Genomic DNA, 24,278 nt, shown 5'->3' on the forward strand with positions numbered 1-24,278 from the left:
CCTCGAAGTCAAAATATAAAGACAAAGGAAATATGATTCGCTTTTGATTCAGGGAGTTAGGACACGCTCTAAATTTAAATTTAACACGCTTATAATGAACTTACTGCCGAATATAACCAAGTGGTCTGTGTCTTTCGTTTTTCCTTTCTTGATTTTTGCCTCGACCAGTCGCTGGAATTTTTAGTCCAATGCGTATGATGAACTATGGTTATATCAAACTGTCGAACGACATTAGTGGTCCCTAAGTGAGTGAGTGATTGAGTTAAAATTTTACATCGCATCGGTAATATTACAGCCATATAGCGATGAAAACAAGGTAATCAATTTAAGAAATCTGTCGACAAAGGACAGTAAAACCAACTAGACTATCACAGATACATATTTAAAACTAGTAATTACATATAAAATACTTTAACTATAGCGGACGATACAATATAAAAACAGGCTATAGATCACAAACAACTGAAGGTAGATCACCATTCTAGGGACCATGGGGACTTACAGTACCTTTGCTGCCTGCATGGAACCTAGTTGGATTTACACCATCAATTCAGCCGCTGGCGATTGTAGGAAATATTTAGCCATCTTTGAAAGAACAAAAATACTACGTTTTAAAAATCTGGTAAGTTTAAATTAAGCTTTGAAAGTTTTGGGACTTACGTACCCTCTCAGGATGACAATAATTTCACAATACTTCAACCCCCTTTTAGGGTACAGCCACTAACAATCTCAGTTACTAACCTAAACTACCAATAATAACATATTTATCTATTTACAAACTATTCATCAAAATTTATCTAATAATTATATTTCTTTTAAAAATTCAATAATTAAATGAAAATTAACAGTACTAAAAAGATCATTAACAGTTTTTACATTGAAATACTTATCCCTTGTGATGGAAAAATCAATACAGTCAAGCAGGACATGCTTGACCGTGATTCTTTCATCACAAGGGATACAAAACGGAGGATCCTCACCTTTTAACAGGTATTCATGAGTATATCTAGTATGGCCAATACGACATCGTCGCATGATGACCTCTTCAAATCTGGACTGACAACCCGAGTAGGTGTAACCAATATAGGGTTTTATTGCATGTATTGTATTTATTGATACCTACCTGGGTGTCCCACTTCTTCTGCATCAGGTCACGGATGTAAGTTCTAATGCTAACTTGGTAATCAGAGTATGGGATAAGAAGTGGCGTCACAGATTTGTTGAGTGCTGCCTTAGTAGCTCAATCAGCCATTGTGTTCCCAGAAATACCAACGTGGCTGGGTAACCAACAGAGGACGATGTCGTATTGGACAGTAGCAAGATCATTATATAGTTCAATAATCTCAATTTAAAGTGGATGTTTACAAAAACATTCTGTTTGGACTCAGCTCTGCACACTTGACAAAACTCCAGAAAATCCAAAACGTTGCAGCCCGCATTGTATCCCTAACATCTAAAAGATCTCACATAACCCCTGTCCTAAAGTCTCTTCACTGGTTGCCCATCCAAGCCAGAATCGAATTCAAGATCTTGACCATTGTGTTCCAATGTCTACATGACCAAGCGCCTCAGTACCTCTCTGAACTCATCTCAGTGTACACACCGCCACGACAGCTGAGATCACACCAACAGTTCCTCCTAAAAACACCCCCTGTCAATCTCAAGAACTACGGTCACAGATCATTCGGCTATGCTGCTCCTTCACTGTGGAACAGTCTTCCCATAACCATCAAAACAGCAAAATCCCTTGACTTATTCAAATCTTCATTGAAGACCCATCTTTTCAGGAAATATTACGAATGACTTGTACAATTGCTGCAGTTGTTTTTTAGCTGTACACACGGGGCGCCATGAGCATACACTAGTGTGTGGAAACGGCGCCATACAAGTGGACATTATTATAATTATTATTATTACATTATTATCTTATTAAAACGATGTTTAATAACCTGAAGGCAAGAAAGAGAGTCTGAAAATATGATACATTGTATATATTTAGGATGTCTGTTAATATATTTAAGAGCTGTTAATATTGCATTAGCTTCTGCTGTGAAGATTGAGCTGTCATCAGGTAATCTGGAGGATATTGTTCTGGATCCAATGACAGTGGCACAAGCAACCGCGCCACCATCTTTGGACCCGTCGTAAATAAGGATTAGTATATATTAAATTTACTTTTTAATTGATTATATTCTTGTTTATATTGTAATTCATTAGTTTCTACATTCTTATACTTTGTCAGTGTTAGGTCAACCTGTGGCCGCACTAATTGCCAAGGAGGAGAAGAAAGAAGACGGGAAGGAGCTATATTTGCCAGCTCAATGCCAGCAGCAGAAATGAATGGTTTAATTCCTAAACCAAGAGGCGGAACAAGAGAAGACTTTTTGTTGTACAAATCCTCATAAAAAGGATTAAAGACACAGTTAAATTCAGGATTTGACTGGTTAGAATAAAGTTTTGTTATATACTGCAAGGATAATTTTATACGGCGTTGTGTAAGAGATGGCTAATCGGCCTCACCACAGAGACTGTCAACAGGAGAAGTTCTAAAGGATCCAAGACATAGTCTTAGACCTTGATGGTGAACAGAATCAAGAATGTTAAGGTTGTTTTTGCAGGCTCCACCATATGCGATGGAGCCATAATCAAGTTTCGAACGGACCAGTGATCGATATAGATGTAAGAGGGTAGCTTGATCACCTCCCCACTTAGAATTGGAAACGACTTTTATCAAGTCAAGCGCCTTCAGGCATTTATTTTTAATATATTTGATATGCGGAAGAAAAGTTAAATAGCAGTCAAACATTAGGCCCAAGAACTTGGCCTTCTTTACAACTTTGATGGGAGTGTCATTTAAAGATAGTACTGGGTCCTTATGAGGCTTATGTTTTCTACAGAATTGTAGACAATTAGTTTTCAAGACACCATTTATTTATTTTATTTAAACACATTTGCAGTTGCCGTTCAATAGTATGCATATCTTTATCACGACAAGAAATATTAAAATCATCCACAAAAAGTTATCCATCTATTGAATCGTTTAAAACCTTGGATAACCTGTTGATCTTGATGCTAAATAAAGTGACAGACAAAATACTGCCTTGTGGGACACCCAGATCCTGATTGTAATGGTCAGACAGGGTTGAACCCACTCGGACTTGAAATTGCCTGTCGGTTAAAAACTGTGAGATAAAATTAGGTAAACGGCCCCTCAAACCAAAATCATGTAAATCCTTTAAAATGCCATGCTTCCAGGTGGTATCGTATGCTTTCTCAAGATCAATGAATATCGATACTGCATATTGTTTATTTACTATAGCATTTTTAACAAAGGATTCTAAACGGACCAAACGATCAATGGTACTTCGTTTTTTTTCTGAAACCACATTGAATATTGGTTATAAGGTTATTAGTTTCAAAATACCAAGTCAATCTATTGTTACCATTCGTTCCACGGTTTTACAGACACAACAGTTAAAGAGATTGGTCTATAATTAGACGTGTCAGTATGACCTCGCCAGGTTTTGGAAGGGGGACTACAATGGCATTACGCCATTAAGTTGGGAAATTCCCTGTAGTCCATATCATATCAAATATATTCAGCAGCGTTTTACATGATTCGGGTAAATGCTTCAGGAGCTGATAGTGGATATCATCAGTTCCTGTTGCTGTATCATGAGCTTGCTCAAGGGCGGTATGTAGGTCATGTAATGAAAATAATTCATTATAATCGTCACTATTGTCTGAGTTAAAATTTCTTCTCCTGTTGTTTCTGATATTTTTTAAACTCAAGGACATAATTTGATGATGAAGAATGTTTGGCAAGAGTTTTGCCAATTATATTTGCTATTTCAGCCTTATTAGTCAATAGATTATCACCATCCTTCAGATGGTGTACATTAGATTTAGAACCTTTGCCCTTTATTCTTTGGACCATGTTCTACACCTTTGACATAGGTGTACGTGAATTTATTTTGGAAACATAGTTCCTCCAAGACTGGCGCTCATTCTGTTTAAATGAGCGTCATTTGAATTTTTAACTTTGTCTAAATTAAGGACTGTGGGATGTTTGCGGAAATATTTTTCCGCTTTCTTCCTGCACTTTCTGGCCTGTTTACATTCATTATTATACCATGGTTTACGAATGTGTGGAATTGTTCTGTCAGCAATGTCATTTAAAATATCCGAAAACGACTGTATAGGATCTTCACTGATCCTGAAAAGATCATGCTTCAAGCGTTTAACACACAGAGTTTCATATAATGACCAGTCAGCCCTGGCGAAGTTCCTTCTTGATAAAGGTGGATCATCACCAGGGTTGATTGTTTTGAGAATGGAGGGGGAGTGATCACTCCCACACAGGTAATCATGTACCATCCATTCAAATTCAGTATATAAGGTTGATTCGGTGAGTGATAGATCCAGGGAAGAACATGTTCCCGTAGATGGATGTAGATAAGTGGGCGATTCGTCATTGAAAATACATAAAGTATTATTCTCGAGGATTTCACCTTTATTAGTAGTATGGGCACTTCTCCAAAGCGGGTTGTGTCCGTTCAGATCGCCCATGATAAGACATGGCTTCGGGAGTTGATCATATCGATTTTGAAGATCTGATTGTTGAATATTAGAAGAAGGAGGTTTATACAAGCTGCACAATGTCAGCGCAATGTGCAGGGTCAGATGGACAGCCACAGTTTGAAGATCCATATTTAGAATGACAGGGCTATGAGTGACCCTCTGATGTACCAAAATAGAAGCGCCTCCAGTAGGTTTATCACCTGGAGGGAAAAAAGAATGATAATCACTATACCGTCTTAAGTTAAAGTTCTCAGTATTTTTAAGATATGTCTCTTGGAAACACAATGCTGGCGTTTGAAGATCTTGTATGAGTAAATTTATTTCATTGAAGTTATTCTTCAGTCCTCTGCAATTCCACTGAATTAGATTGGACAATTGATTCATGGTGGCTTAATTTGAGTCCACGTGAGTATGAGGAGGAACTATTCCTCCGCCTGTTCTGTGAGGACAGAGTAACCTCCATATCTAGAGGTGCAAATGTGTTCTGTGGTAGAACCTCAGAAGATGAAGGGACAGTAGGTTGTTTGTCTCTGTATAGTCTCTTTGATTTCTTCTGTTTGAAGTTTTACTGACTGGTTTAGAAACAGACGTTTTAGATTGTTGCTCATGGTGATTTTCTGTTTGAGAAGCCGACGTAGATTGTGTGAGTTTCGGAATAGTCTGAAGGGCTGAAGCTGAAGTAATAGGTTCATTTGATGTTACCCATGTCAAGTCGATCTGACATGAAACGGAGGACGTTGCTACAGAGCGAGTGACTGCAGCAGAGTAGGTCAGATTTGACGGAGTCTGAGTTGATGGAGTCAATATTTGTTTTTGCCTCAAGGTATGAAATATTGTTTTGGCAATTGATTTTCAATATCTGTGATTCCCGTTGATAACACGGGACAGGACCTGGATGAAGCGGAATAAACATCATTACAGTTTGCGCACTTATACTCTTTCTCACAGTCGGAACCCTCACGTCGATCACCACAACGATAGCATACTATTGCGATCCATGCCCAAAATGTTGACATTTATAACAACGCAGTGGACTGGGGACATACACATCCACTCCGATGTTGAAATAACCTGGTTTTATAGACTTTGGAAGAGAGGAACGGTCAAAAGTCAGTAGGTACGTGTTGGTTTTCACGATAAGTCCCTCTTCTTAATCGTGAAACGTTTCACTGCAGATACACCTAATCTGCCAACTCTGAAGCAATGTCCTCCTCTGACATATCAGCGAGACAACGTCCTCTGTCTCGGATGATGCCACGACAAGAGTTTAGCGCCCATTGCACAGATACAGCAACCTCTATATTTGCAAATGTCTTGATCGACAACAGATTTAGAGATTGCTGTCTCCGTGCACACTCGACAAGAAGTGAGCCACTGCGACAACGGGTAACATTTGTAACTTCTCCACAAATTCCTGAGATGGCCTTTGAAATTGCAAAGGGATTAAGTTTAAGTGGAAGAAAGTCTGAAGCCTGAATAACAACAAAAAATCTAGCCCATAAGGCACTGTTAGAAGACATATGCCCAGTACAGAGATCTAAATCCTCTAAACGTCTCTTGTTTTGTTTATAGATGAACCAGAAGGTAGAAGTGCCATGATGAAAGGAAAAATATTCAGCACCCCTGCTCCCCACCCACCACAGAGTGTCATCAAGGACAGTGTCAAATAGCACCGGATATCCAAGATGCCGACACCACCCGTCTAGGTGAAGTAAGGGCCAAAGTGGATGTTGGGCTAAAGGAACACGATTCCAGGCTCCCAGTGCCCTCAACCACCAAAATCCCGTCCGCCATCGACACAGGGGCGCAACCCACGGCAAACAGGTTGGTGGACCAAATATGCCCCCGGGTCCACACGGTGTGCGTGCGTGCGTGCGTGCGTGCGTGCGTGCGTGCGTGCGTGCGTGCGTGTGTGTGTGAAGAGCTCTTAGCTGTACCCAGTACCCACCACGAGGAGGTGGCTCTTCACGGGTGCCGGTCCCTTAGTAGTTAGTTAAAACTGTCGTCCACTGTAGTTATTTGTCAATGTGAAGCAAGAATGTATTTTTGTTGTCTAAACACTAATAAGACATATACTCAGCAGGAGCCATATTGTAATATCCTAACAGGTACAGATTCTATACCAGATCTCTACCACGATGACATGTTTATGACAATGTTAGTGATACCATTACATGTTCAGCTGTTAAACACAATGCTAAACATGTTCAGACCCAAAACATGTCAAGTGTATATGATTAAATGATAATGAGCCTGTGTAGATTTGTGTTTCGGATCTGAAACCTTATTCAGCACTAGCGCTACGAAAAATGTACTGTAGGTTTTTTCAGTGAGTGAGTGAGTGAGTGAATTTGGTTTAACGCCGCTTTCAGCAATATTCCAGCAACATCACGGCGGGTTTTTCAGTTCTGTGTTGATATAAAACGGTACATTTGTGACTCAACATTCAAATGCGATTGGATGAGAAGGGGGGAAAGGGCAGGCATAACGTCAATATTCCTCGTATTTAGTTGCAACATTACGACGCAGATCCAGTCTGACTAGCACATACCTTGTGTCGATTTCTGTGTTATTCCGGGGCAAGACGAATAGTGATTCGTGTCATTCTGGAAGTATTTCATATTGTAGCACGAACATCATAACTACTTCAAACAAGAACTACTATTTGAAATTTTTATCAAAGTACCTAAATCGTTTCGATCATTCTGATTGGTTTGTCGTATTTCCGTACCTAAAATTCGTCGATGCGGGGACGAAATTTCTAGGTTATCTGAAAGGGGTGAGTGTTGACGAATGAAGGGAACATTGTTCTTGGTTTCTGATGTGCAGTCTGTCGTTGTGTCCAGCGCAATGTTCATGGTGCGCATGTAAAATCACGAGTACTCGTCTAGTTTACATTCCGTCAGTCCCCTGATCTTGTGACAGTGCACGACTTGGAATGTTATTTTCTGTTAAATGTTAATATCCCACAATGGAATATGAGGTGGGTCCGATTCCACACATATCTGGCCATTTTGAGGCAAGGTTGTAATGCTTAGCAAAGTATCATTTATCAAAGTATCAAAATCAGATACATGATAGTGTTATTTGTTAGTTGCCAATATTATTTAACGGTGAAAGAGGTTAGTGGTCCTCGAAACTACGCTTGCTTGCTGAAGATAGGAAGCCCAGTGACATTTTCATCATAGTAAACACACCTTTCTATATTTGTTTCCCGCCATACTCGACAGTAATAAAACAATTGTGACACTGACAATGATAGGAAAACATGTTGCACTGATAATACCTGTGCATACCTCTGTGTGCGTGTGCCTGTAACTATGTCTTTTTGTCAGTCTATCTCAATATACACCACACGCAACATTATTCCGTTAATGATTGTCTGGACCAGACAATGCAGTGATCCATAGCATGAGCCTCTAAACCGTAGGTTTACGTTGACACACGATCAACCAAGGCACAGTTCATGATCAATCGAGCCAGGTTTCCTCTGACCAGCAGTGCATATGTAGGCTGCCAGAGACAAATTTTAATGCTAAAATCATGAAATTCTCTGAGGTTTTGTTTTGTGGTTTTGTATTCGTAATTTCTGCAGAAAACAAGACTGTATTGCGTTATTTACCTATTATATTACTCTTTGTGATTACCATACCATAAATATACTGAAATCACAGTAATGTAATTTCCGTTCTTACTGACATCGTTAATATCACGTCACTGTGCAACGCTACGTCAAAACGTAATAACAACGTTGCAAATTTACGTTGTGGAAACGTTATGCTTTAGGGCTCCTCACAACGTTATAACAATGTTTCTTATAACTTGGTGCACAACGTTATAACAATGTTTCTTATAACTTGGTGCAACGGTTTTCTGTAAACCTTTTCACTTTGAGATGTTTTCTTTACTAATAGACCCACGACTGAAGATCCATATAAGAATTGGTCTTCAAACGGGATCGGGTGGTCAGACTTGCTGACTTGGTTGACTCATGCAATCCTATTTCAATTGCGTAGATCGATGCTTGCGCTGTTGATCATTAGATTGTCTGGTCAAGACGTGATTATTTACAGAACGTCACCAAATAACTGGAATATTGCTGAGTGCGGTGTTCAACAACAAACCAACCAACCGACTTTCTTCACTATTCAGCGACAGCTTTAGGAAACACGACCAAAATAACCATTTGGCCCGTCACTTGATAAACCTCTGTTCTTGTGTCGCTGAAATTTTACTCAAGGGACGCAACTCCAAACTGTTACCTATTTTCAGAGTGGGCGCAGTGGTTGGTACACCTACCTCTCTTCCAGCAGGTGTCGCGACATGATCACAAGTTTGGCCATCGCAGATTACAAGATTCCCTTGAATATGTGTATAGCAGTAAGTGTTTCATTCATTATGTTTTCATTATGTTCAGCTTTATTTCCGAACTGTGCCCAGCGAAAAACAGTCATGGTTCTTTCAGAAACAGCAGCATGAATGATTATTTTCTTGAAATTGAAAACAATAAGTTCCCGAACATCATGGCAGAAGCGCAACAGGTACATGTCCATCATTCGTCACTGGTGGCTTGTAATATGTAGCATTCCAACATCTACAGAACTTTGATTTTGCCATTATCATTTAGTTGGTCGTGATCGCTGTGTGTGATGGTTAAAACTAACGTTACGCATTAGATTGGATTAATTAAACTTGGTACAAACTGTTATTTATGTTATCTAAAATATCATATTTTAAAACTTTCCCCAATATCTAAATCTTTACAACATATGTTTTTTTGCTATATTTTAATCTATATTTGAATAGCCAGTTTCTATAGAAAGACACATACAATAAAAAGGTGTTTTACTGCTTTAGACATTATCTTCAAAAAATGACATCATACTGTTAACAAATGGGATTATTCATTATTGGTTAAATTAAGGATGTGACGGCTTGTGGTTTCTGTGCAGGTGATGAAATGAAAGTATTGAAATAAATCCTTTGTTTTAAGTCAAATCAGTGGGGCTCTTTATGCTCCTGTGATATAATGTCACCAGACATCTCATTATCATGTTTGTTTATACAAGAGAGATGCCTTGCAATTAGATGTTTATGTCATTGCTTTTTCAGAGTCCAAGGCACAAGGAGAGACCTTGTTATAGATTAGGATCGGTAAATAATTCTTCCGCCTCTTCATTTGGGGACTTAAAATATGAGATTCGCCTCCCGCTTAGCCCAAGTTGTGACTTCATATTTAAGAAATAAATAATGGTCACCTGAACCAGAATTGTCTATTGCCCATTATGTTGCTGTTATAATCAAATGTTTAACTGATCCAGAAAATGCAGATGCATAGACTATTCTGCAGCTCTCACTCTTGCCCTCAATGTTAACTTTCTTGGGTAAGGCCAAGAAAAATTCAAATGTTTCACAGCATTGTGTTGGACGTTTTTGCAGGTCCCGTTAGTTATAAATTTGAACATCAATTATATTTTCATATTGTTTTAAATTATTTGTGATAAATATGGACTTGAAAATAGTTTTGAAATATACATATAAGAATATTAATTTAACTAATTGTATTCAGAAATATTTTAGATTTTTCTTGAGCCAACATCTAGCTATTCAGTGGTGTTTCGTGGATAGAGCCCAAGATGAATTCAATTTGAAAAATGTGTCGCTTCAGATACACCAGAATGCTATCTGTGGGATTACAATGTCAACGCTGTGACAACATAAATAGAAGTGAACAGACAAACGCTGTATGGACGTACTATCATTACGTTCCCGTAACATTGAGACGACGTGAAAATGACGTCTCACAACGTCACGTCACAAAGTTGTGACAACGTAAACGGGAGTCCACCGAATAACGTTGTACGGACGTAATATCATAACGTTTCCACAACGAAAGCATAAAGTAGTGGCGACGGCGTGACAATGTGAAATTGTCAGCTGGTCTGCAATAGCGAGTTGGGAAAGACATATTGAGCTCCTCCCTCCACAGAACTCATTTTGTATATGTAAAATTCCTTGCCACTGTGGGCTGAAACTGATTGATTTGTGACATGAAAATCAATAATTGTCAGTAAAAGACAATAACTTCAAACTTATACCCACCTAATCTCACCTAATGGGAACTTTTCAATTCGCCCGCATTAAAATATGAACACATTACTCCTATACTGTACACTCTTAACTGGCTTCCAGTCGAGTTCCGGATCAAGTTTAAACTCTTATGCCTTGTTTTGCGCTGTCTCACTGGAACTGCGCCTTCCTATCTCTCCAACCTTCTAACCGTGTACACACCTTCCCGATCTTTTCGCTCACAGGATAAGAACTTGCTTGTTGTACCCAAAGTAAAGACAGTGCAGTATGGAAACAGGTCCTTTGTCCACGGAGGATCAATAGCCTGGAACAGTCTCCCACAGAGTCTCAGACTGTTCTGACTTTGATATCTTTAAATCCAATCTAAAAACACACATGTTCAAGATAGCCTTTGAACTGTAGCTCTTTGCCTTACTTGCATTTTTATTTGTACGCTTTGAGCATGCATAAGCATGGATATATGCGCGTTACAAATATGCAATTATTATGTTTTACAGATTAAAGATAAAAATGCAGCAGAGAGGGTTCGGGTGATCCTGGCACAGTCAGGCTGGTAAGGCTCATCATCAGCTCAGGGCCCTCGCCCCCTCTACACGCAGCCGAGACAGCAAATGGGACTTCTCCCAGGAAATACTGCCTAGTCGAACCCACAAAGAACTGTCCGGAGAATATGAAGGCTCCCCAACACTGCAGCCTTCCGCATTACCCAGATTGTCAGAAGCGCTGTGCTCCCGGTGGAGAACCCGGGCACTCTCCTGATCTGCGCCAAGACATCAGGAGGTATCAAACCAAGGGCACCGAGAACAATGTGCACTGGAAAAAATGTCCATGTTTACAAGACATTTCCAATTTTGGAGAGATGATGTTTCCAAAGATTTACAATTTTGGAAATGTCCACAAGGTGAGATAACTGGTGGGTGATGGTAAATCATTGTTATTTGCACGCCCCGGGACCTAATCCCTTGTTGATTGATGAGTGAGTCACGGCAGTTAATAGTCACCAATTAACAAGGCCTACTGCCATGTTAATTAACAAGTTATTATGCCTCTTAAAGGTCACATGCAACCAAAAAAATCGAAAACATAATTAAAACACAATTATCACTTCTTCATGACATGTAATATGCAATGCTGATTATGAAAAAAACCCAAATAAACAAAATAATAAACGTATAATCGCAAATCAAAAGTGCAATATTTTGTACTTGGGTTTACCTCCCTCGAAACGAAGCACCCGGGATACCGAACCCAGTCAGGGCTGGTGTAACGGCTGGTTCATTTGCAGATGCCCTCACGGCTGGTTGTGTGTGTATATATAGAGATGTTGGGTTTTGTAAATACATGCTCATTTTTTTGTGTATAACATTTTGCAATCAACAGACATCATAACATGTCATGTGTTCAAGTATCACACCTGCCTGTCTGTGTAATTACATAATGTGACAGAGACCGAACTCGGGCCATAAATCAATGCGTTTTGTTTATGGTGTATAGCCTGATTGGTGTTAAGTTCAAATTGCATGTGGTCAGTGATCGCAGTTGTGTATTGAATATTGTCATTAGCAGACAGGCAGGCAGACACACAGGTGTCAATAAAACAAGACATTGAGTTTTGTCTGTGACAACGACATATCTACATAGTATATCACAGTTAGAAATTCTGTCAACGCTAAATAATGACATTGCTTTTAAGTATCGAACTGAGAAAGTGACTCGGTAAGAAGAACGTGTGGGGAAATAGACAGATGAAATTATATAAACAGTTTATTTACTGTCATAACATATAAAAAGCTCGCGCCTGTGAGATATCAACAAAACATTATGAAAATAGCTCACACCAAAGCCTTCACCGAGTATTCACCAGACAGCCCGCTTCCAAGTTGCGCGAACCTATTTCACTGCGCACATGCTATGAGCGCAGCCCAGCTGTTGAAACCAGTTTTCAATTAGTGAATCGTTTGAACTCCGATTTCGCGCGGTTTTTTTCATCGCGTTATTTTTCAACTTTATAAGTTGAATTTGCATTTTTGATGATTTGTTTCGGTAAGTCCATACCGAAAGGTATCAGAATCTGCAAAGTTGTGTTTTACGTTGCATGTCAGACAGACAGACAGACAGGTTTTATTCAGTAATGTAGGCACAGTGGCCCATAGTGCAGTTGAATTTTCATTTTAACAAATATTGATCACGTGACACGAAATTATGGTTTTACATGTGATTTAAGGATGGACATCAAATGTTTTATGAAAATGGCAGCTGATTTAATAGTGTCATCGTTATTAGAATTAAGTATTTTATATATCGTTTGTGGGGCATCATTAAAGCATTTTAGATACTTCTTTCGGCCAGCAGAGAATGCCTCACAGTCTAATAATAAGTGACGTTCGTCTTCAGTTTTACCAGAAGAACAATGAGAACATGATAAATCTTCCAATGTATTTTTATCTTTTCTATAACGCTGTATTTTTAAGGCATGTAGAGAGATTCTAAATTTACAAAAATTTCTTAAAAGGGACTTATCATTAAGGACCTTTAAAGAAGCCTCCAATTTTGGAAAGATGATGTTTCCAAAGATTTACAATTTTGGAAATGTCTACAAGGGGAGATAACTGGTGGGTGATGGTAAATCATTGTTATTTGCACGCCCCGGGACCTAATCCCTTGTTGATTGATGAGTGAGTCACGGCAGTTAATAGTCACCAATTAACAGGACCTACTGCCTTGTTAATTAACAAGTTTTTATGCCTCTTAAGACAGAAAAACTTTCCTGGCGGTGAGTACTCGAGTCGGGAGGCTTTGATGTGAGCTATTTTTCCTATGTTTTGTTAATATTTCTCAGGCGCGGGCTTTTTATAAGTTATGACAGTAGATTACCGATTTAACTGACTATATAATTTCATTTGACTATTTCACCACACGTACTTCTTACCGAGTCATTTTCTCAGTTTTCAATGTCATTATTTAGCCTTGACAGAATTTCTAACTGTGATATAGACATGTTGTTGTCACAGACAAAACTCAATGTCTGTTTTATTGACACCTATGTGTCTGCCTGCCTGTCTGCTAATGACAATATTCAATACACAACTTCGATCATTGACCACATGCAATTTTGAACTTAAAGATCACATATACTCTAGGAGGATACAAATACATAAATCACTAATTGGCATCGTTATAAATGAAACCCCGTCATTAAAACTACACAATTCTAAGCAGCGAACGAAATTGCAACCAATCAGAGCGGCGCGTCTCTGTGACGTCATGTGAGGACTAGATATGAGGGCCGATGCAGAATTCATGTACATTTCAGGGAGTAAATTATCTTGTTTACAGGTTTGTATAAACCTGAAATCGTGACAACTGTTGTGAAAAATGAAAGCTATATGTTCTCACAATCTAGTGTCATTACTTTTGTCTCCTGCTTTGGCTAGTGTCCGAGTTACAACCTGTTTGTCTGGTAGTAAAATATGTATTTGATTGATGGCCAATAGGATTTTGCATGACACAGCTTATAACATAAAAATTTCTCTCGTGGAAGCGAGGTGGGTGTCAATATAATACCACTTACAATATTATTGTTACTTCGACCACAACCTCGCTTCCAAGGAGGAAATCGTTATGTTACAAGTTGTGTCATATAAAATCTTTACGGTCATCAATCATATACATATTTTACTACAACTAGTAAGTAGTTTTGATTCTTTAACTTCCGTGAGGCGATCTGAACACAAGTAAGATATCGTTCCAGGCTTCCACAACGCTTGCTTCGCACTCAAAAACATAACCAATTTAGCACGAACTGCGGGGTCCTGTGGAAATGTGCATGGTGACACCATCGCCCGACCCCTAGGAGCAATTGACGACACCGCAACGATTCGGCGAGCTTTTTTGTATGTTATGACAGTAGATTACCGATTTAACTGTTAATATAATTTCATTTGACTATTTCACCACACGTACTTCTTACCGAGTCATTTTCTCAGTTCGATACTTAAAAGCAATGTCATTATTTAGCGTTGACAGAATTTCTAAGTGTGATATAGACATGTCGTTGTCACAGACAAAACTCAGTGTCTGTTTTATTGACACCTATGTGTCTGCCTGCTAATGATAATATTCAATACACAACTTCGATCACTGACCACATGCAATTTGAACTTAACACCAATCAGGCTATACACCATAAACAAAACGCATTGATTTATGGCCCGAGTTCGGTCTCTGTCACATTATGTAATTACACAGACAGGCAGGTGTGATACTTGAACACATGACATGTTATGATGTCTGTTGATTGCAAAATGTTATACACAAAAAATGAGCATGTATTTACAAAACCCAACATCTCTATATACACACACAATGAGCCGTGAGGGCATCTGCAAATGAACCAGCCGTTACACTTGAGTGCACACCCACAAGCTCTGACTGGGTTCGGTATCCCGGCTGCTTCGTTTCGAGGGAGGTAAACCCAAGTACAAAATATTGCACTTTTGTTTTGCGATTGTAGGCTTATAATTATGTTTTTATGTTGTTTTCATAATCAGCAATGTATTATATGTCATGAATAAATGATAATTGTGTTTTAATTATGTTTGATTTTTTGGTTGCATGTTATCTTTAAGAATTCGCCAAATTTCACTGATTTTCATCATTTACTGAACTCATGACAATAATCTTTTCAACCTTACGAATTTGTTTTACAATACATCAGTTCATGTGTAAACAATTCCTTTAAACAATATGGAATATTTTGCAAAACTAGATTTTGCAAAATATTCCATATTGTTTAAAGGTATACACATGGGTAGTATATATGACGAGTACACTTAATTATGATTTATTTAGAATAAATATAAAAAAATGATGCATCATGTCAATGTGGCAATGGATGTGAGAATGTTTTTCATTACTTCCTTGAATGTCCATTGTATACTAATAAAAGTAAACTGTTACAATCTTTAGATAGTATTGTTGAAACTAGAACATTGACTGGTCTTAATCTGATCTTACATGGCAATGTAGGTCTCTCATTAACTGAAAAGCAGACTGTTTTCAAATATGTACATATCTATATCTATGATTAAACAATGCCATTTTTCTATATTATCTCTCTAACAAAATGTTTTCTCGGTTAACTTCTATTGTACATATCCTATTATTGGGAGAGGGATTTTCTAAGTTGGATAAGTTGTGCCCAGTCCTTTTCTTGAATGCATAAAATGTTTCAATCAATAACACAATCCAACCTCTCAGTGACAAACCTGTTTTTATATTTGATAATAATTGATAGTAAAAAATAGTTTTGAGAATAGAAGACAGATTAACATATAATCCGAACAAAGTTCTATTTACACACAGTCAAACGTCTCAGTAACGAACCTGTTTCAGGCTCACCCCACTCTATGCACTAGACAGTGGACTGTTCCATTATACCCGTAGGTGTTACCCTAATTAACCTTCTAGTTCAGTGTCTGTCAATTGACTGTCTGTCAAATAGGTGTCTGTCAATTGGGAGATAACCACACGTTCTACACATGTTAACTGCAATTGAGCTATATCTACGTCTTTGGCAAATCTGGAAATCATCCGTCCACCGTATAGACCAAAGTAAAACGCACAAGATACATATTTAATATGATACATATATTACCCCTTTTGAATGATTATGAAATATGCACCTATAACATCTTGAAGACATGAAAGTTTTTGCATATTTCATACATTTTAATAAAACATTTTTGCATATTTCATACATTTTAATAAAACAGTTTTGAATATGAAGGTAACGTTTTGAACGCGAAAATCGTTCGTGGTCAGTTATTAATCTTCAGCATACAAAAGTAGACTTTGCATTACTTGTATGGGGTGACGTATGGTTCTCCTTTCCTATCTAAGTAGAAAGACGTGCTTTTCTCGCGATAACGCATTTCAGCAGTTACGACGCGAAGTACGCAATTGGCAACGCTCAAGTAGACCGATAGAACATCAACATGTCACTCAGGCTGACCCGATATTATCAGGAACAGCCGTCGTATTTATTATCATAACGTGGCCACACGATATGAAAGTGTTTTCAACTAGAGCTTCACGGGTTTAAGACGCTTAGCGTTCTTCACGTACGACGAGACTCTTTAACCCGTTGTGTTATCAACATTTGAATCCGAGGAGGTCAAGTGTAGGCAGGGGTCAAACTGCCGCATGTAGGAACTGATATGAAGCAGTGGCTTCAAGAGAAGTAGGAAAATGACGACTGATATATGTGAAAAGGTCAGTAATTATGTATATCAGCGTCCTTCTCAGATATGTTGAGGAAACAAACATGCATTCGGGATTTGATTCGGCATTAAGTCGGAAATAAACACGTATAAATCTACTACTCGTAAAGATCCGGGTTAGAATTGGTCTTCAGCAACACATGCTTGTCATAAGAGGCGACTAACAGGTTTGCTGACTTGGTTGACACATTGAATCCCGATTGCGTAGACCGATGTTCATGATGTTGATTTACAGACCATCGCCATATAGCTGGAATATTGCTGAGTCCGGCGTTAAACAGCAACCAAACCAAACCACCACTACTACCACTACCACCACCACCACTACTACGACTACTACGACTACTAGTACTGGGCAGGTGGGGAGGCTAGTGGTTAAAGCTTTCGCTCGTCACGCCAAAGACCCGGGTTCGATTCCCCACATGGGCAAAATGTGTGATGCCCATTTCTTGTGTCCCCCGCCGTGATATTATTGCTAAAAGCGACGTAAAACACAAATCACTCACTCACTCACTACTACTACTACTACTACTACTACTACTACTACTACTACTACTACTACTACTACTACTACTACTACTACTACTACTACTACGTTTATCTAAATCTATAGTGACACACAAACACGGAGTCAAAAGTTCAAACTGCGTTGAGATATTATGAGAATCAGGACCATTCAGTTCCAACTTAGGTCTGATGCAACGGTGTCTACAGTAACTAGGCCGTATCAAGTTGTGAGGTAAGAAGGACAACAATATGTTGAGCTTTGTTCGTGTCCCCAGGCAACAGCTTCATTCAGTATATTTATAGTATACTAGCCACATAAAGAAACTTTTTGCACAGAAAATGCCTTCATAATTGGAATACAAAACAGCAAAGACGAAATGATGTAGATACGTTATAAGCTGAAGTATCTGACCACAAGAAAATGTCAAAAGAACATGAACAATATCCGTAACGATGACGTCAGAAGTTCAAAATCGAGTTGGGGTCCCACGACGAAGTCACAAAGTCAATAACGGGTATGACCACCGTGTGCGTGAAGCATAGCAGTGCATCGAAGACGCATAGAGGCTAGCAAATGAGCATTGCAGGACTGGGGAATGGTCTGGGACGTGGTCACTGCTGTCTGGAACCTGTATCTGAGATGAGTCACCCGAATCCATCTGTCCTGTCTTAGCGTCGTTACGTCGGGAACGCCCAGAACGTGGGTGGTCGGCGACGTCATTACTGTTTCGATAACGCCTGACCCATGCAGATATCGTGTTACGATGGCATCGGAAATGTGCTGCCATCTGTTGTTGGCTCATTCCTGCTCGAACCATTCCAATGGCTTCATGACGTTGAGCAGATGTTAATCTTGGCATGATGTGCATGTGACTTCTCATGTGAATTGGTGTATCTGTACGAGCTGCACGTGCAGTAACACATTGCAAGGCCTTAGGCCACCGTTAATGACGTCACCTCGCCTGGCACGTGCATGAGCGTTTGATTGTCTCCAATACTTGCTATGTTCACAAATGTCTTTATGTATAAATACGCTGTGTGCCTATGTTTATATTTTCTGTGTGCACAGTTTCTTTATGTGGCCAGTATAGTTATTTACAGGTTTGTATAAACCTAAAACCGTGACAACTGTTATGAAAAATGAAAGCTATATGTTCTCACAATCTACTGTCATTTACTTTTGTCTCCTGCTTTGGCTAGTTTCCGAGTTAGAACTTGTTTTCATAGACAATTCTGTCAAAATCGCTTGGTGTCGCTAGGCCTTATTTGTTCGAGCCAGACGATAGTGATAGTGAAAACGATGATCAGCCTCGCTCATCACGGTTAATTTCTTCAACCTAAACTGTGCTAAATTAAGAAGGGTGGATGCCCATCAGATGCAGTTATTTGAAAATATCCCCAGTAGTTCTTGTCTGATTGTAATAAAGTATCAAAGCAGTGTGGGCTTTTTCAGGTTTTCTAATGCCTGGATGGTATAATGACTGATCCAAATTGATCCCATTTCTGTTGGTTTTTTTACCTCGATATTTAATCATGTCATGTAAAAATATGACGTCTATTACCTATGATATTAAAAAATGACATTTGATCTAATTGAATCCGTAAACTAAACAACCTTACTTTGCCATTGCTAGAAGAATCTGAAAATTTACTTAGGTAAATAGGTACATACAGTTTTAGTACACAGCAAATGCTTATATGTATTTCTTATGCAACAATGAAGTTCTGTTCGTATTCTCAAAACAGTTTCGGCCCATAAGTTTTCACATGCAATTAAAATTGCATGCAATACAGCAATTAATACTCCCTTGTTGTAACCCGTGTTAGGTGGTATAAACCTACACATGTTATCTGTCATCATTCACTTGATGGTCAGTTAATGAATTTATAACAGGTATAATTAGTGGTCACTCCACTTAGATTACCCGACAAAGGTTCCCATTTTGCATTTCTTGTGTCTGGAGTAAATACTCAACATTATAAACATCGATCAAAGGATTAACCGATAACACGCTGATTGATTAATTACTTTTATCTTACACAGCTGATTTGTCAAAAGGTAGTGTTTATGTATGTAGATTTACTAATCTATACTGAATACACTTTGTTGTGGCTGTGTCTGCGTAAAAACAACGTCCTTCTTTCAAAGGATTAACCGCCAATACATTGATTGCTTGCTTATTATTGGCTAACTAAATGGCGGACAATATGCAATTAGTTGCCAGGTGTGCTATCTTGGGTGACCAATGAGACTATACACCAATGTGAAATACCTGACACGATATATCACTTTTCGTATATTAGACTGTTAAAAGACATATCACTTTGAACAGCTGCAGATGAAAGTCATATCACTCGTGTTTGTGGATATTGATGGATACATTCCTCGAACACGGTAATATTCTGGGAAACCATATATAATATGTTGTAGATTATCTCTGCTATAACTTTAATCTGTTTTAATTTTAATATTTGCATTTTGTTTTATTCATTTGTCGTAGCATTCAACAGAATCATTGTTTTCGCCGTGAAGTGTAATGAGACAGACAACATACACTAGGGCGTGTGTGCGAATTATGATTCACATTGGGAAAACTATAAAATGTCTAGATATTACAGTCCTGTTATAAATTCACTATAAGTATCAGCAGATAGTCTGCTTTTTATTTAGTTTCAAAATGCATACAAGCATGATAATAAACTAATTAGGATTATAAGACAAAATATAAAGACGTACATTGACTAGTATCTACATACTGTTGAGTGGACGTTAACCACGTGAATGTCGCAAGAAATTTATCGCGCACTATTGTCACTTCGACCCCCACCTCGCTTCCGTGGAAGAAATCGTTATGTTACAAGTTGTGTCATGCAAAATCCTTTTGGTCATGATTCAAATACATATTTAACTACGAGTAGAAAGTAGTTTTGATTTTCTAACTTGATGAAAACAAACCATAATCTCATTAATTCGAACAGACTTTAGCCCGTGACTTTACGATTTTCAAAAATGGCGGCGCCCTGTCGCGAACATCCGCCAGTCTGAGGATAAATGCTATTTAGTTTTGTTTTCACCGAGTTACAAAATCAAAACTACTTTCTACTGGTAGTAAAATATGTATTTGATGGATGGCCAATAGGATTTTGCATGACATAGCTTATAACATAACAATTTCTCTCGTGGAAGCGAAGTAGGTGTCAATATAATACCACTTACAATATTATTGTTACATCGACCACAACCTCGCTTCCGAGGAAGAAATCGTTATGTCACAAGTTGTGTCATGGAAAATCTTTACGGTCATCAATCATATGCATATTTTACTACAGCTTGTAAGTGGTTTTGGTTCTTTAACTTCCGTGAAGCGATCTGAACACAAGTAAGATATCGTTTCAGACTTCCACAACGCTCGCTTCGCACTCACAAACATAACCCATTTAGCACAAACTGTGGGGTCGTGTGGAAATCTGTGCATGGTGACACCATCGCCCGACCCCTAGGAGCAATTGACGGCAACGCAACGATTCGGCATGTCTTCGTTGATGTCGAGAAATCATCAAAATACGAGCTTGCTACACACTTTATATACAACTAACTGAAAATCCTTCCTGAAATGGCGTCACTGCAGTGCTCTGGCAACAGAGTTACGTAACCTGTCTGTGGTTTCGTTGGCGGGCAAGAGTGAAGCAGGCGACTTTTGGCAATCGCTCGGTATTAATTAACCACAGTTTTGTTAAGAATGAATTTGGTGTTCTGCATAAAACTAACCACAAATCGTTTATATGTAATGGTTACAAGACTACAAAAAAACAAAGTTTATTTGTTCTTTCAGTGAACTCGGATGTTTTGCTTCAGGGTATAGGTGGCAATTCTTCTGCTCCTCTCCGTTTTGTGAATTTGACTTCAGATCTGATTTCTGTTAAGGTGAAAGTTGGTGTTCTTGACTCTCTGCCAGTTCCGGGTGTCGATTTGTTGATCGGTAATGATCTTCTGGGGGCCTAAGTTGGTGCTGATCCCACTGTCACTGTTTCTCTGGAGAGTTCAGTTAGTACAGACAAGTTGGAGGATGAATTTCCGGGTATTTTTCCTTCTTGTGCAGTGACTCGTTCAATGTGGAAAGGCATTTCTTTCAAGACTTCTTTGTCAAATGATTTCATTAATGATTTGTCAGGTACTTTCATGGATCATACGTTTCCTGAGGCAGAGGCTGATGACGTATCAAGTCTGATAGTTTGTCAGGTGGTGATCACATTCTTTCCAGAGAGCAGCTTATTAGTGCGCAGGGCGAGGATGTTGAATTGCAGAAGTTGGCTAGTACGGCTGTTTCTTTTGAGGAGGTTAGCTAGGTTCCAGTTTGTTATTTCTTCAAGGATGGTGTTGTGATGAGGAAATATAGGTCGCCGGAAGTTCCCGCGGAGGATGAATGGAAATTGTATCATCAAATTGTGGTACCAAAATTATTTCAAAAGCATGTACTTTCCTTGGCACAAGAAAGTCCCATGGCAGGTCATCTGGGTGTAAACAAAACGTGTGAGAAAGTTTTGGCACATTTCTTTTGGCTCAGTTTGAGACAAGATGTGACTGAATTTTGCAAGACCTGTCATGCATGCCAAATTGTTGGAAAACCAAATCAGAAAATTCCTGCCGCTCCTTTAAAACCAATACCGGCTTTTGAGGAACCTTTCCGTAGAGTTATTATATGTCTGGTAATCAGTATCTTCTCACTATCATGTGTGCTTCTACCAGAGTTCCTGAAGCAATTCCACTTCGTAGGATTGTTGCTCCTGTGATTGTCAAGGCTTTGATCAAGTTTTTCACCTTAGTTTGTTTGCCAGATGTTGTTCAGTCTGATCAGGGCTCAAATGTTATGTCTAAGGTGTTTCAACAAGCTATGTACCAGTTGGGTATTAAGCAAGTTAAGTCGATTGCTTATCATCCGGAGTCACAGGGAGCTTTAGAGAGGTTTCATCAAACTTTGAAGAATATGATCAAGACTTATTGTTTTGAGACAGAGAAAGATTGGGATGAGGGTGTGCATTTGTTGTTTGCTGTTATGGGAGTCAGTTCAGGAAAGTTTAGGGTTTAGCCCCCTTTGAGCTTGTATTTGGTCATAGTGTGTGCGGGCCACTCAAACATCTAAAAGAACAATGGCTCAATCACAATCCTGAGATCAATCTTTTAGACTATGTGTCTACATTTCGGGACAGACTTTCAAAAGCATATGAGTTGGCCAGAGAAAACTTCACAAGCAAAAATGAGGTTAGTGACACAGACTATGTCGTCCTGACGCCTGGCCGTCATAAACAGAAGAGGTTGTGTCATGTAACATGATTCAAAAATACCATGACAAGGTTAGAAACCAAACAGGTCAATTGTATTGCCACACTCTCTCCAGTTACTGATTGTACTAAAGACAATGGTGACAATATTGATGATGGTGTTAGCAATGTGAAGTTTGATGACCTTAGTGATAATGTTTCACCAAAGTTAAAAACATTTCTTATGTGTTAGCTCACCTTGATGAGAAACTATCACATTTATCCCCTGAGCAGAAAGTTCAAATGTGAGTTTTGATTCATGAGTTTTTTTATTTATTTCCTGTGTGCCTGGCCGAACTAATGTTGTTAGCCATGATATAGATGCAGGTGATTCTGTGCCTGTAAAACAACACCCATATCGTATGAATACTGTAAATTCTGAGATTCTGTGGAAAGAAGTGAAATACATGCTGGACAATGACATTATTGTACCCAGTGACAGTCCGTGGAGTTCACCATGTGTTCTTGTGCCGAAGAGTGGTGGAGGTGGTTGGCACTGCTGTGCCGATATGAAAGCTGTCAATGCACTTTCACAAACTGATTCTTATCCAAATCCGAGAGTGGACGATTGCATTGATTTCATTGGTCAAGCTAGATATATACGTAAGTTTGACTTATTGAAGGGCTTCTGGCAGATTCCACTCACAGACCATGCAAAGAAAATCTCGGCATTCGCGACACCAGATGGACTGTATCAATACAAAGTTATGCCGTTTGGTCTGAAAAACGCACCAGCAACATTCCAGAGACTCGTCAACAATGTCACATCTGGTCTTGATAGTGTCGAAGCTTACATGGATGATGTCATCAATTACGACATGGAGTGGAAGACCATCTGAAGAGAATTCATGCTTTCTTCAAAAGACTGTCTGAAGCAAAAGTGACTGTGATTCTTGCAAAGTATTAATTTGGGAAGGTACAAGTTGAATTTTTAGGGCATATCGTAGGGCATGGCCAGGTACAGCCAGTTCATGCTAAGGTTGAAGCACTTGTACATTTTCGAGTACCTAAATCTAAGAGAGAACTTATGAGATTCTTGAGTATGGCAGGCTATTATAGAAAGTTTTGTCAAAATTTCTCAGATGTTGTATCACCACTTACCAACCTTTTTGGGGAAAAGGTAAAGTTCCAGTGGGATAGCAGTTGTCAGACTGCATTTGAAAAGGTCAAAACCATACTCATGAATTCTCCAGTATTGCAGGCACCAAATTTTGAGAAAGCATTTAAGTTACAAATTGATGCAAGTGATGTAGGTGTAGGTGCGGGTGCTGTCCTGATTCAAGACTTTTCTCCACAAAATGAAGAACAAGAATCAAAGACTTATGCGGTGAAGTTTGACATTGCAAGGGTTCAATGTTGTGATTAGGCACATTAAAGGCAAAGACAATGTTTGTGCTGATGTACTTTCCAGGTTGTAAATGCATAATGACTTGATGCTGCTGTATGTTTGTATATGCATTATATCATAGTAATTCTGCCAGATGTTTCTCATGTTATTCA

This window comes from Haliotis rubra, unplaced genomic scaffold (assembly GCF_003918875.1).
Source record: "Haliotis rubra isolate DU_JTF1 unplaced genomic scaffold, ASM391887v1 Scf1793, whole genome shotgun sequence".
Taxonomy (NCBI): domain Eukaryota; kingdom Metazoa; phylum Mollusca; class Gastropoda; order Lepetellida; family Haliotidae; genus Haliotis; species Haliotis rubra.